At 40.0% G+C, this 12,281-nt stretch overlaps 1 pseudogene; it reads left to right on the top strand.

Annotated features, from left to right (window-relative positions):
- Nucleotides 1–3,682: 3,682 nt before the first annotated feature.
- Nucleotides 3,683–12,281, top strand: part of LOC131244135 (cytosolic sulfotransferase 1-like) — a 76,243-nt pseudogene continuing 67,644 nt past the window's right edge.

The following is a 12,281-nucleotide window of genomic DNA, read 5'->3' on the forward strand; positions in this document are numbered from 1 at the left end:
CACAGAAGAGTCAAGGCAAAGAAGCCTTAACGTCTGACCTGATTCAACAATTAAGGTAAATGCCAAATTAGAAAAAGGTGGCAACAAAAGCGAGATACGAGCAAAGAAAAATAATGATTCAAGATAAAATGGCATCATCCAAGCAAAATGCACTAATACATGCTTCAAAAAGATAACAGAAAGTAAAACTATGGGAAACTTTAGACACTCACTATATCTTTTTTTTTTTTTGGAAAGATTCAATTCGTAATGTCTTTAAGCAGTTGTATTTGCAGGAAATGAATAACTGTGTCAAGGAAGAAAATTGATTCGGTGATTTCACAATGTCCAAGAGCAATGTAATTAACTGGATCATAAGTGTCACCATTTGAATAAATCATTGGACTTCTAATTCCAAATCCACTAAACTTCTAATTATAAAAAGAATGAAAATCAAACACCCATTTGAAAATTTCATCAAGAAATCGAAAAAGAATAAATTTAAAAAAAAAAAAACAGCAAAATAGAACCCAAAACAGAGAATTCCCCAACCTTGGAATCTCATACCCTTTTAGGTTCCACCACAGTCTCTGAATCAGAAGAAATATAGCAAGTAATAACCAATTCCTAATGTCTTTAAGCAGTTGTATTTGTAGGAAATGAATAAGTGTGTCAAGGAAGAAAATTTAAAAGCAGGTAAACCATAACATCAATCCACAATCAATTTAACAATCTTGATCTTCTAAAATTGGAATATCAAACATCAACACTTAATTCTCAGACAATTCCAAAAAACATATATATGCATATAAATTGAAAAAAAAAGTTCAGAAAAAGAAGTGGAAAAATACAAACTCAATCGAATTGTCTTTAAACATTTAGTGCTTTGGGTCTCCTAAAATCTTGAAATTAAGTTACATCACCTATTTTCTTTCTTCCCTTTCTTTTGGTTTTGATGCTACATAACCTATTTTTTTTCTTCCTTTTTTTAGTTTTGACATTGCATTTTTTGTTTTCTCTCTTCCTTCAACCAAAAGAACACCAAAATAAAAAACATAAGATCTGTTAAACAAATAGAAAGCTATAGACAGAAATTCTATTTGCAATCAAGTGACCAACACAAACACCCCAATCATGGATGTATGGCATTTATTAAAGAACAACAAGGCCAAACAAAAGAACTAGGGTGGCTAAAAGCTCAAGGAGACTATCAAATAACAACACACAACAAAATGACCCTATTACTCTGGTAAAGGTTACCTCAAAATCACCCACTGACTAAAAAATACAAATAGCTGAAGCTAGAATGGCTAACTTTGTTAAAGAACAGCCAGCAAACCCCCAAAGATGAGTGGTGGTCCACAAACAATCTGGAGAGTTTATTGGTTGGACATCCCCTTTTGACTGTTCCTTATCCCATGCCCACCTGAGTTTCTGGTCGGGCTGATTTTTGGCTGCATGGCCTAACATTGAAGGGTGCACCTGGTGGATGGAGCCGATGTCATGCACTGATCATAATGGGCCCCACAGAGGTTGACTCTAAGGTAGTATCGACACTACTGGATCATTCTCCATATAGGTATGTACACGTGTATATGATCATCACGACCACCACCACCACCACCATCATAACTGTGTCCTAGCTATTTGGGCTTGGCCATAGATGTTCATATAGGAACACATGCACATATTCCTATACATGCACTTCCTTCTATTTTTCCTTGACATTGAAGGCTTATCATCTCTTGAAGCAAAGAGGAACTTCAAGGTCCCTTGAGTAATTCCAAAGCACTTACGATCAACGTATGAATCTTCTCCTAGCCTCACAAACCATGGTTCTGATTTTTCTTCCATGGCCGAGGCTGTTGTGTGTACCATAAACTGCTCACAGGGATCTCTAACTAACTTAGGAAATAGCCAGGATGCCCTAGCTTTCAAGGATTCTATGAGTAATGCTACTAAATAAATGTGATATTCATATTAGTGAAGTAGGGTTGCATTTTAAATTATCTTTGTTGTTGAATGTAATTACCTTCTTTGTATTAGGTGGAAGATGATTTTGCTACTGAAGGCAATAAGCTTTTGGAGTTTCAGCATGATGCTAAGAGTTGAGTTTTCTATTCGGATCTACAAATTCAATCATTAATCAGTACCAACCTTCTTTTTTTTTTTTGCAAGTCAATCCAGTTGGTCGAAATGTCACAAGTGATGTTAAAGAAAATTTGAATTGTTTGGAATATGCTGGGATGTGGCGGTAATTAAATGGTGATACAATTAGGCCTTCTATGGAATTGGGCGAGAATCATTTAGCTAATTCTTCATTGGAAGTCGTTGATGACAGAACAGTGAAAAGAAAGGTCATCATAAGGAATCGTTATTTCGAACCTAAGTTATTAGATAAGAATGATAATGACAATGAAAATGAAAAGCTTGTTATAGAGGAGGAAGATGCAAGGTTTGTTCTTTGTGGCAATACAGTACCTAAAAGTGTTTTACTAGGGAATAACTACATGGGAAGTTCTAGTAAGAAAAGAAAGTCCATTTCCAGTCAAAATATTCAAAGTGTACGCCCCTTCTTTTTGTTTGCTGACTTTAAATTGTATTTTCTTTCTGTATTTTTACTAACTTCTACATGCAAATTTCACTTACCATTTATCCATGCAGGGAACTGCAAAAGCGATAGGTACATTGGCAAATTCAATGCATTCCAGGGAAAGTATGTTTTAACATTAATCGCTGAAACTTGCTAAGATTTCTTTTCTTGAAAGATAATATGCCATTATTATCTACATGCTTGTGTATCAAGTGCCTGTGTATCAAGTATCCCACACTGTCTGAGTATCATGTAACTACAAGAGCCTGCTAACAAACAATACCACGTTTGACAAGCCACTTTGCAATTCACCCAGATCAGGAAAATAGAAGAGAACAAAATCCAGATCATCATAGCCGCAAACAACATTTGAATTTGAAATACTATGCCAACTCTAACATATAAATTGAAAATTGTTAGAACAGAGACATTTCATTAAACACTAGTTGTGCACACCTTAAACATTCACAACAATAAACCATAAAAGTGATTTTTAAGGAAAGCCCTAATCCTTTTCCCATTACAAAGTTCAGGAAATCCCTAATTCCAATATTGTATCCTCTGATAATTTACGGATTTACAGATCTAAAACTAAAAAACCTAAATATCTATTTGAGAGAAATGAGTACCTAGCCGGGGAAGAGATGAAGGGCAGGGGCTACTGGCCGCACCAAATCTGGAGATGGTGCAAGTGAGGAAGAGAGAGAGAGAGAGAGAGAGAGAGAGAGAGAGAGAGATCGGGAGAGGGAGAGAGTGCGAGATAGGCTGATGGAGAGAGAGACGCAAGATCTAGAGAGATGCAAGAGAGAGAGAGAGGCAGATAGAGAGAGAGGCGCGGGATCTGGGAGCGGAATGAGTATGTAGGTTTTATATATATATATATATATATGGTAAAACATCCATGGCCCCTGGGCCCTGTTTTACACAGCGCCAGTGCAAGAAGCACCTAAAGTGCCACTGTTGATATAATTTGTTGTAGTGGAATATGAGTTGGATTTCATGAAAACATCATTGCCACCACATATTCCCAGTACGTTAACACTAGAGTATGCCCCTTTTCTAGTAGCGGAGGTAAATGCATTATAAAAAGCACATCGTAATCCACGGGACATGGCTTGTGAGTTACACTTAGGCATACATGAAGAGCCATGTGATGCATGCTTACATGATCTAGTCTTTATATTTACTGCCCATCTCAATTGGGTTTTCTATAAAGTCCCATTTATCATCGACAACCATTGGGTGAAGTGATCTAATTAAAACGTTCAATCAGCATGGCCACTTCCCAAACAACCCCTACTCTCCTACAAGAAGAGGAAATAATAAGCCAGGAATGCAGGGAACTACTGTCCCCCCCTTCCAAGAGAAAAAGGGTGGCGATAAAGTCCTCCCTATCAATACCAAGGCATTTGGTTCACCAAAATCGGTCTACCAGGAACCATCGCATGCCAACGACACTTCCAAGCTCGTGACAGTGATTTATTACTCGCGACCATACCTAAATCGGGCACTACATAGCTCAAGGCACTCGCATTTGCTATTGTGAATTGGACTCGCTATCCATATCCTCAACACCCCTTACTCACCAATAATCCCCATAAAATTGTCCCTTTCTTGGAGGTCGACCTCTACCCAAATAACCAAATTCTGGCTCCTGACAACATTCCCTCTCCTGCCCTCCTTTGTACACATATACCCTACATGGCATTGCCACAACCCATTTAGGACTCTCACTACTGCAAAGTTGTCTATCTTTATAGAAATCCTATAGAGATGTCTTTATTTCTCTTTGGCATTTCACAACAAAATGGACAACCAAGACTCAATCATCCTTTTCACTTGAAGAGGCATTTGACCTTTTTTGTGCAGGTGTTACGCCGTTCCGGCCCTTCTGGGACCACGTGTTGGGGTATTGGAAGGCTAGCTTAGAAAAACCTGAGAAGCTAATGTTTCGTAAGTATGAAGACTTAAAGAGAGAGCCTATGGTTTAGTTGAAAAGGTTGGCGAAGTTTTTAGGATACCCTTTCACACCCGACAAAGAAAGAAAAGAGGTGATCCATGATATACTAAGGTTATGTAGTTTCAAGAATTTGAGCAATCTGGAGGTGAATAAAATGGGAAAGTTTCAACACAGAAACAAGTACTTAAGTGTGCTTGACTATAAGCTTTTCTTTAGGCGAGGTGAGGTTGGTGATTCATCCAACTATCTTACAACCCAAATGATTGAACGGTTGGATGGAATCATTGAACAAAAGTTGCAAGGTTATGATCTGAAGTTCGAAGTATCCATTGAGAAGTGCTTAGCTCTGTTCCAGTTCTCTAAGAATTATTGTATGCTTTCGTGTGTGTGTGTGTGTGTGTGTGTGTGTGTGTGTGTGTGTTTGGTTAATGAGGAGACATACTGTGATATAACCCACATCTTCCTAAACATGTACGGCTTGTTCACATTGTGCAAATGTGCCATTGGTCGGTGGGAATGAGGCCCGATATGGTAGCTATGGTACGGGGCATCTGCTTTCTATCAAAACCCGTGTTTGTATTGTATTATTTGCAATGCTTATAATTTTGTTTGTTATCCATTTACTTGAAGCTCTCGTCTATATAATGTCTATTATACAATGGGTATTATGTTATAACTATCTTTCTCACCAAAGTGTCACATAGAGTATCTGTAACAATCTAAAATTTTGGGTGCAAGTTTACCTGTACATAAGGATGTACGATTACACTTTTACACTTGTTTAACTGTACACTTATAGATCCATTAATATTTATATAGTTTAACCTGAATCTAACCGTAGGGAGTACTTTTCAACCATTGATTGATAGGATGAATCATTAAATACTCTAATATTCTTACCTGTAAATTAAAACTAACCATTGATATAACATATCACCATCAGATGAAGATATCTGACCATCCACTTTGAATTTGGATCACCTGATCAAGTAAACTAATTACCAAATCTTCAAAACCACTTGTTCGCACATCAAATTAACATTTGAATCCTCTCATTTTGTCCGTCGCTTATAAATGTGCTTAACTTACCGTTAAAACTATGATCTAAGCATTTTACACCAATGAACCATTCACTTGAATCTAATGGTATACATTTCTAACTTAGATCACATCCAAAAGCTACTTTTTACGTATCCATTCACAAAACTGATCATATAATAACCCGTAAGTATGATTAATATCCTAACCATCCAATTACTTAAATTTTAAACCTTCATCTTCCCATCTATCATGTTTATATCCACCAAACAGACCATTGAAATCTCAAAATAAATTATTCATTTGAAAAATTATAGGACATACATTACAATTTTCGGTAAGTTTTCACATGTGACATTAATACACGTTGATTTGAATTATAGGTAGATATGAGTCATTAAAAAGACATTTTGGCCATGTTGGTGAGATCAAGGCTCAAACTTTATTTGTTGATAGAGCAGACAAAATGATAGGCCATGCTAAAGTTTCATTTGAAATTGACAATGTGAATGAAAGTTATTTACATTAAAAAAAATTTCCAAAACCTAAGGGATGTGGGACTTCCGGTCTATGCAACTGAACATATCTTAATATAATATATATTAAAAAAAAAAAGAATAAAGATAATACTAATGTCTTTTGGTATCACATGTTATCTCTCAACTTCTTTGGTTGTGAAATGGAAGTGGATCTTGACCAGTTAAACACATCACCCTTTCATCATAGTAGGACCCACTGAGAAGATCCAAACCAATCATCAGATCTAGCCACAGGGAAAATTTCAATAATAGACAGGTTTAAGCTGATTTCCAAACTTTGTGGCACACATGATTACCAAATAAGCTCCATTTTTAGTCCATAAGTTAACAAGATCCGAGAAGTTGAATGAACGGGGTGGATTTTCCTAGTGATCTACACCGTCCCAACTATGTGACCCTAGTCACTATCAATCCAATCCAGCTAACCATCTATCATCACCACTCACTCATACATTGTTAGATATGTCTTGTCCTTTGGTCCATAACTTAACATGATATCATAAAGAGGATTATCGGAATAGATTGCTCATAAGAAATATGATGGACCCCATATATCAATGAAGAACTTAAGATTTGAAATCACACGCAACGAGGATTTCTTGCTTGATACGATTTATTAAAAAAAAAAACCTACTAGCAATCCAGGAGAGATCATCTCCAACAGAATCATTCCTTCTTTATAAGGACAAACGTTTCTCTCCGATCATAAAGAGAAAAACAAAAATGAAGAGAGAAAAGATAAAAGGAGAGAGATTAGATAAAGGGGAAGAACAACTTGTAAGGTTAGTATTTATTTTATTTTATTTTTTACATTAATTATATGATTATGATATGGGCCTGCATGATGGACGGTGTGGATTTACCAAGGGGGCAACAAATGTGCACATATATCAATAAGCGTGCATATGCACGGCGTACCTTGGAGCACCTTATGCATATAACCAAAAATGAAAATGAAACACGTAGATACTTCCTTTTTATTTTACTTGAATTAAATGTTCGGCTTATTTTCCATATGGGGCTGATCAATTCGGTCCATTAGGTTCAAAGGACCAAAATATGGCAAACCTCCAAAAATTAAGCCAATTAACATTTTGGTAGGCCATAATATACAAAATAGAATTCATGATGCATTCACCATTGGAATATCCATCGAGGCCGCAGGGATTTTCGATGGAGATACTAAGTTTTTTTTACCATTAAAAAATAATTGGGTGGACCAATGAATAACTCGGATCTTACACAGATAGTTAGGAGGGTCCGAAATAAAAAATATATATGTTTTAATGGTAGAAGAACGGTCGATGTTGTTCATAATGGTATGATCCACCAGAATAACAAATCTACCTCATTTTTTTTTTACCAATGTCCTAAAACAATGTTGGTAAAATGGTGAATGGGATAGATCTTTTGCACACATATTATGTGTGGACCACCATGAAAAAATACAATAATATAAAATGGGTATAAAAACATAACTTGTAAAAGTGAAGTTTATCTATTTATGGTACCGGAATTAGTCTAAATTGATGGGCCTTTTGTGAGACCCGTATCCTAGCCCGTATCATTCTGTAGGCTTCCGCGGTCCTCCTGGTCAAATTCCAGCAACCTACAACCTGTAATCGGCAATTGCACGCGACCCTGAGTTGCATCCCATATTCTTGAATCGGCTCGACCCAAGACCTGTACCATTGCGACCGCGCCATTGCCGCGGTTCCGATGTCGTGGCTTGCGCGCCGAGGCGATACCCAGGCCGAAGGTGTAGGCCCGCGTTCAGTTCGAGAAAACTCTGCGCAATTGCAAAATCCAAGAGAACATCACATCAATCTCATCAATCAAGTACACATCATGTCAAGTACAAACAATCCCACAAAGTCAACTCTCTCTCTCTCTTACACACCCTTACATGTCAAATACACATTACTCACTCCCCATCACTCCATCATTCACTCACCCATCCCTCTCTCTCCTTACATCCCTCTCTCATTTCTCTCTCCCTCATTCTCAAAGCAACTGTCCATGGCTTCCATGGGAGAGAAGCTTGTGTGGCCACCTTCCTACCATCCAATCCCACCCTCCATGATCAATCTCAACCATTGAAATTCTTTCCTTAAAGCTCTAACATGCATTGGCAAAAGATGGAACAGGAGATCCAAAGGTGGGTGATTTTATTTGTTGATTTTGATGATTTGAGGACCCACATATAGTGGGACCCATCTTAATGTATGCATTGTATAGGGAGGGCCCATAGTGGTGGGGTCCCTCCCCTTCTCACCGATCTCTCTCTCTCTCTCTCTTTCTCTCTCTTATGATGGGCGTGGCCCACTAGATCCACACCGATTGTGGACCCACTATGATGTATGTATCCATGTCGTCCACCTTCATGGGACCCACCTGATGGACGTGTTGGATCTACACCGTTCAGATATGGGAAAACATAAATATGAGCTTGATACCAAACGGGTGGGCCACATTGATGTGGACCCACCGTGATGATGTGGTATATCCACACCGTCCACATAGCAGGACGGTGGGACCCACCAGCCGTGGGCCCCACACGCGGGACCCACCTTAAATGCATATATATCTAAACCGTCCGTCCAGCGTCCAAGGACGTTGGACATGGCTAACGTTGAAGTATGAACTGACAGTGGGCTATACTAAACAGCTAATTAAAAAATAATAATAATAATAATAATAATAATAATAATAATAATATGATATTATATTAATATAATAATATTATATTATAACATATGATGGTGGCCCTGCATGGGACCCACCTTGCCATTGAAGCAGCAGCCGCTAGCTGCATCGTATAGCAACTGTATTGCTGCTGTATTGATGTTAGCTGTAGTGGGGCCCATCTGTTGTGTGGACCCCATCCACACCGTCCGTCCATTTACATGGACCCCACCTTAACGTAGGTATCCCTATCCACACCGTCCAATGCTGAACGGTGCTGTGGGACCCACCATGATGTATGTAGATATCTTCCCCATCCATCCATTCTACTGGACTGGTGGGCTACACGTGTGGACCCACCTTGGGAAGCAAATTGGCTGGGGTACCTCACACCAGCTATATAACTATTGTCTTCACATTAGCAAGTTTTGAGGACCCCACTATAATGTATGTTTTGTATCTCACTGTCCATCCTTGTTCAACTCATGAGGGGCCCACCCTACACATGTTGTACGTGTGGGATGGGACCCACCTTTGATGTATGTTTTTTGTATCCCACGCCGTCCATCTGACGGTGGGCCCCTCCATGATGCATGCGTTGTATCCATATCGTACAGCCATTTTGAGATATCATTTTATGGCATGGGAGGAAGGATGAGTCAGATCTCAAGTTCAAGTGGACCCCACCATTTGCAATAAGTGATACATATATTACACCTACAACTATTGAAATGATTTTTGGTGTAGTCCAAGCCCACTTGAGGCCCATTGATGCAGCCCATCCATAAGGCCCATCATGATGTATATTTGAGGCCCATGTGATAGGGCCCACCTGCCTTGTATTTAAGGCTCATATGATGGGGCCCACCTGCTTGAATCTGAGGCCCATGGACAAGGCCCATTGTGATTTATTCATGGCCTATGGACAAGTCTCATTGTGATGTATTCGTGGCCTATGGACAAGTCCCATTGTGATGCATTCGTGGCCTATGGGCAAGGCCCATTGTGATATGTATTGGGCCCATGACGCATGGCCCATTTAATATATTCGAGACCCAGATACGTGGCCCATTTGATGCATACGAGGCCCATGTGTAAGGCCCACTTGTTATGTATTTGAGACCCATGAGCAAGGCCCACCTGTTGTGTATATGAGGTCCACTGGTGTGGCCCATTGATGTGGCCCACTTGTTGTATTTGAGGCCTATGGGTTGCGACCCATCATGATGCATATTAGGCCCATGTGATGTGGCCCATCGTGATGTATATTAGGACCATGTGATGCAGCCCATAGTGATGTGCATTAAGCCTTTATGTGAGGTCATGGGCCCACTATACGTTTGGCTTTAAGTGGGCCACTCCTTGGGAGTAATGTTGGTTAAATGGCCACATTGATGGGCAATGATAATTAAATGTCCACATTGTGACCTTCCCTTAGGCCTGGTTAGGCCTATTCTCATCATTTTCTAGTGGGTTAACCCAAATTATTACGCCCCATTAATATTGCTTAATCCATTATCTGTCCTCTATCTATGGACCCCGTCTTGTAATGAGGTTGATTATCGAGGCCGATCGTTAAGGCCGATTTCGATTCCAATTGTCAAGGCCAATTCCGATTATTGAGGCCGATTGTATAGGTCGATTATAAAGGCTGATTCCGATTGTCAAGCACCGATTTCGATTGTCGAGGCCGATTGTATAGGCTGATTATCAAGGCCGATTCCGATTATCGAGGCTGATTGTATAGGCTGATTATAAAGGCCGATTCCGATTATCGAAACTGATTCTAATTTTGTGGCCAATTCTGATTGATTGAGGCCGATTCCGATTGTCGAGGTCGATTCCTATGCCGATTGTCGAGGTCAATTCTGATTGTTGTGGCCAATTTCGATTGTTGAGGTCGATTCTGATTATCGAGGCCGATTCCAATTGTCGAGGCTGATTGTTGAAGCCGATTCTGATTATCAAGGATGATTCTGATTGGCGAGGCCGATTCTGATTTTTGAGTCCGATTCTAATTATCAAAGTTGATTCCGATTGTCGAGGCCTAATGTGATGTACATGCAGTCCATATTTGAGGTCCATTGTGATGTGTATTTAGCCCGTGTTTAAGGCCCATTGTGATGTATATTGGGCCCATGTGAGAGGCCCATTGTGATGTGTATTAACCTCTTGAGAAAGGCCCATGGTGTTGTATATTAGGCCCTTATGCGAGGCCATAGGTTTACTATATGTTAGGCTCTATGTGGGTCATTCCTTGTGGGCAATGTTGGTTAAATGTCCACATTGTCTATAAGACCCGTGCCCTAATCCGTACTATTTCGTCGATGTCCGCGATCCTTCTCAACGAATTCCAGCAACTGCGACGTATAATCAACGTTTGCGCATAACCCTAAGTCATATTTTATAGATTTAAGTCGAATTAATCCAAGACTTATACTATTGCGACCGCTCCGTCGTTGCGGTTCCAACGCCGCGTCTTGTGCGTCAAACCGACGCTTAGATCATAAGTTGGGGACCATGCATTATAATGACCATGGACCGCGTATTGCAGGGTCCACCTATTCCATGTGGCACCAATCTCTAAGAAATTATGAGATCGATGACATCACCCTACCCTAGCTATAGCCACCCTACCTTAGCTATAGCCACCCTACCTACCCCTATCCCTTCTTACAAGTACTTATGGCTAGCCACCCTACCCTTAGCCCTTCTTACAAGCATTTAATGCTAGCCACCCTCTCTTACAAGTCATCATTACCTACCTAAGCTACTCTCCCTCTCTCTTATCTCTCCCTCTCTCCTTTATTTTTCATTCCTTCATTTTTTTCAAAGCAACAAAGAAAAAAAAAAATCCCACGTCCATGGTTTTTCAAGTGTGAGAAAGAGTGTTGTGTGACCCACTTTCCCTCTCCTAAGATCCTCCATCTTAGCCATTCATCTCCCATCCTCTACATCAAAGTGAAGCACAAGGACATTGGCGTTCCAACAGACCGAAGAGATCAACCGGTGGGTGCTCCTATAGGCTAGTTTTCATATTTTTATGATGGGCCAAGTGAGGCCTACCGATCAATGGTGTGGATCTCACTTGGGACCCAAAGATGTGGCCGATGGCCCACTTTGATTATTTTTGTGTATGATTGGATGCAAGGGAGGGCCCATAATGTCGGGGTCCCTCCATCACACGTGTGTCCCGCTCTTTTTTTTTCCCTCTCTCTCTCTCTCTCTTTTTCATTTTCTTTCATATGATAATGATGTGGCCATGTGGTCCACTTGGATGGACCCCACCATGAAGTATGTGGTTTATCCAAGCCATCGGTAAGAGGGGCCCACTTCATATGCGTTGAACCCATACCATTCATCCTTGGTGGTCCACCAGAGCAGGGCCCACCTTGTATAGTCACTGCCCAAAACCGTCCAGCGTCCAGGGACGCTGGACGTTGGCTGAACCAAAAAAAAAAGGGAAATTTCTTTGGGTTTTGGGGCG

The sequence above is a fragment of the Magnolia sinica genome, chromosome 4, assembly GCF_029962835.1.
Source record: "Magnolia sinica isolate HGM2019 chromosome 4, MsV1, whole genome shotgun sequence".
In the NCBI taxonomy this organism is placed as follows: domain Eukaryota; kingdom Viridiplantae; phylum Streptophyta; class Magnoliopsida; order Magnoliales; family Magnoliaceae; genus Magnolia; species Magnolia sinica.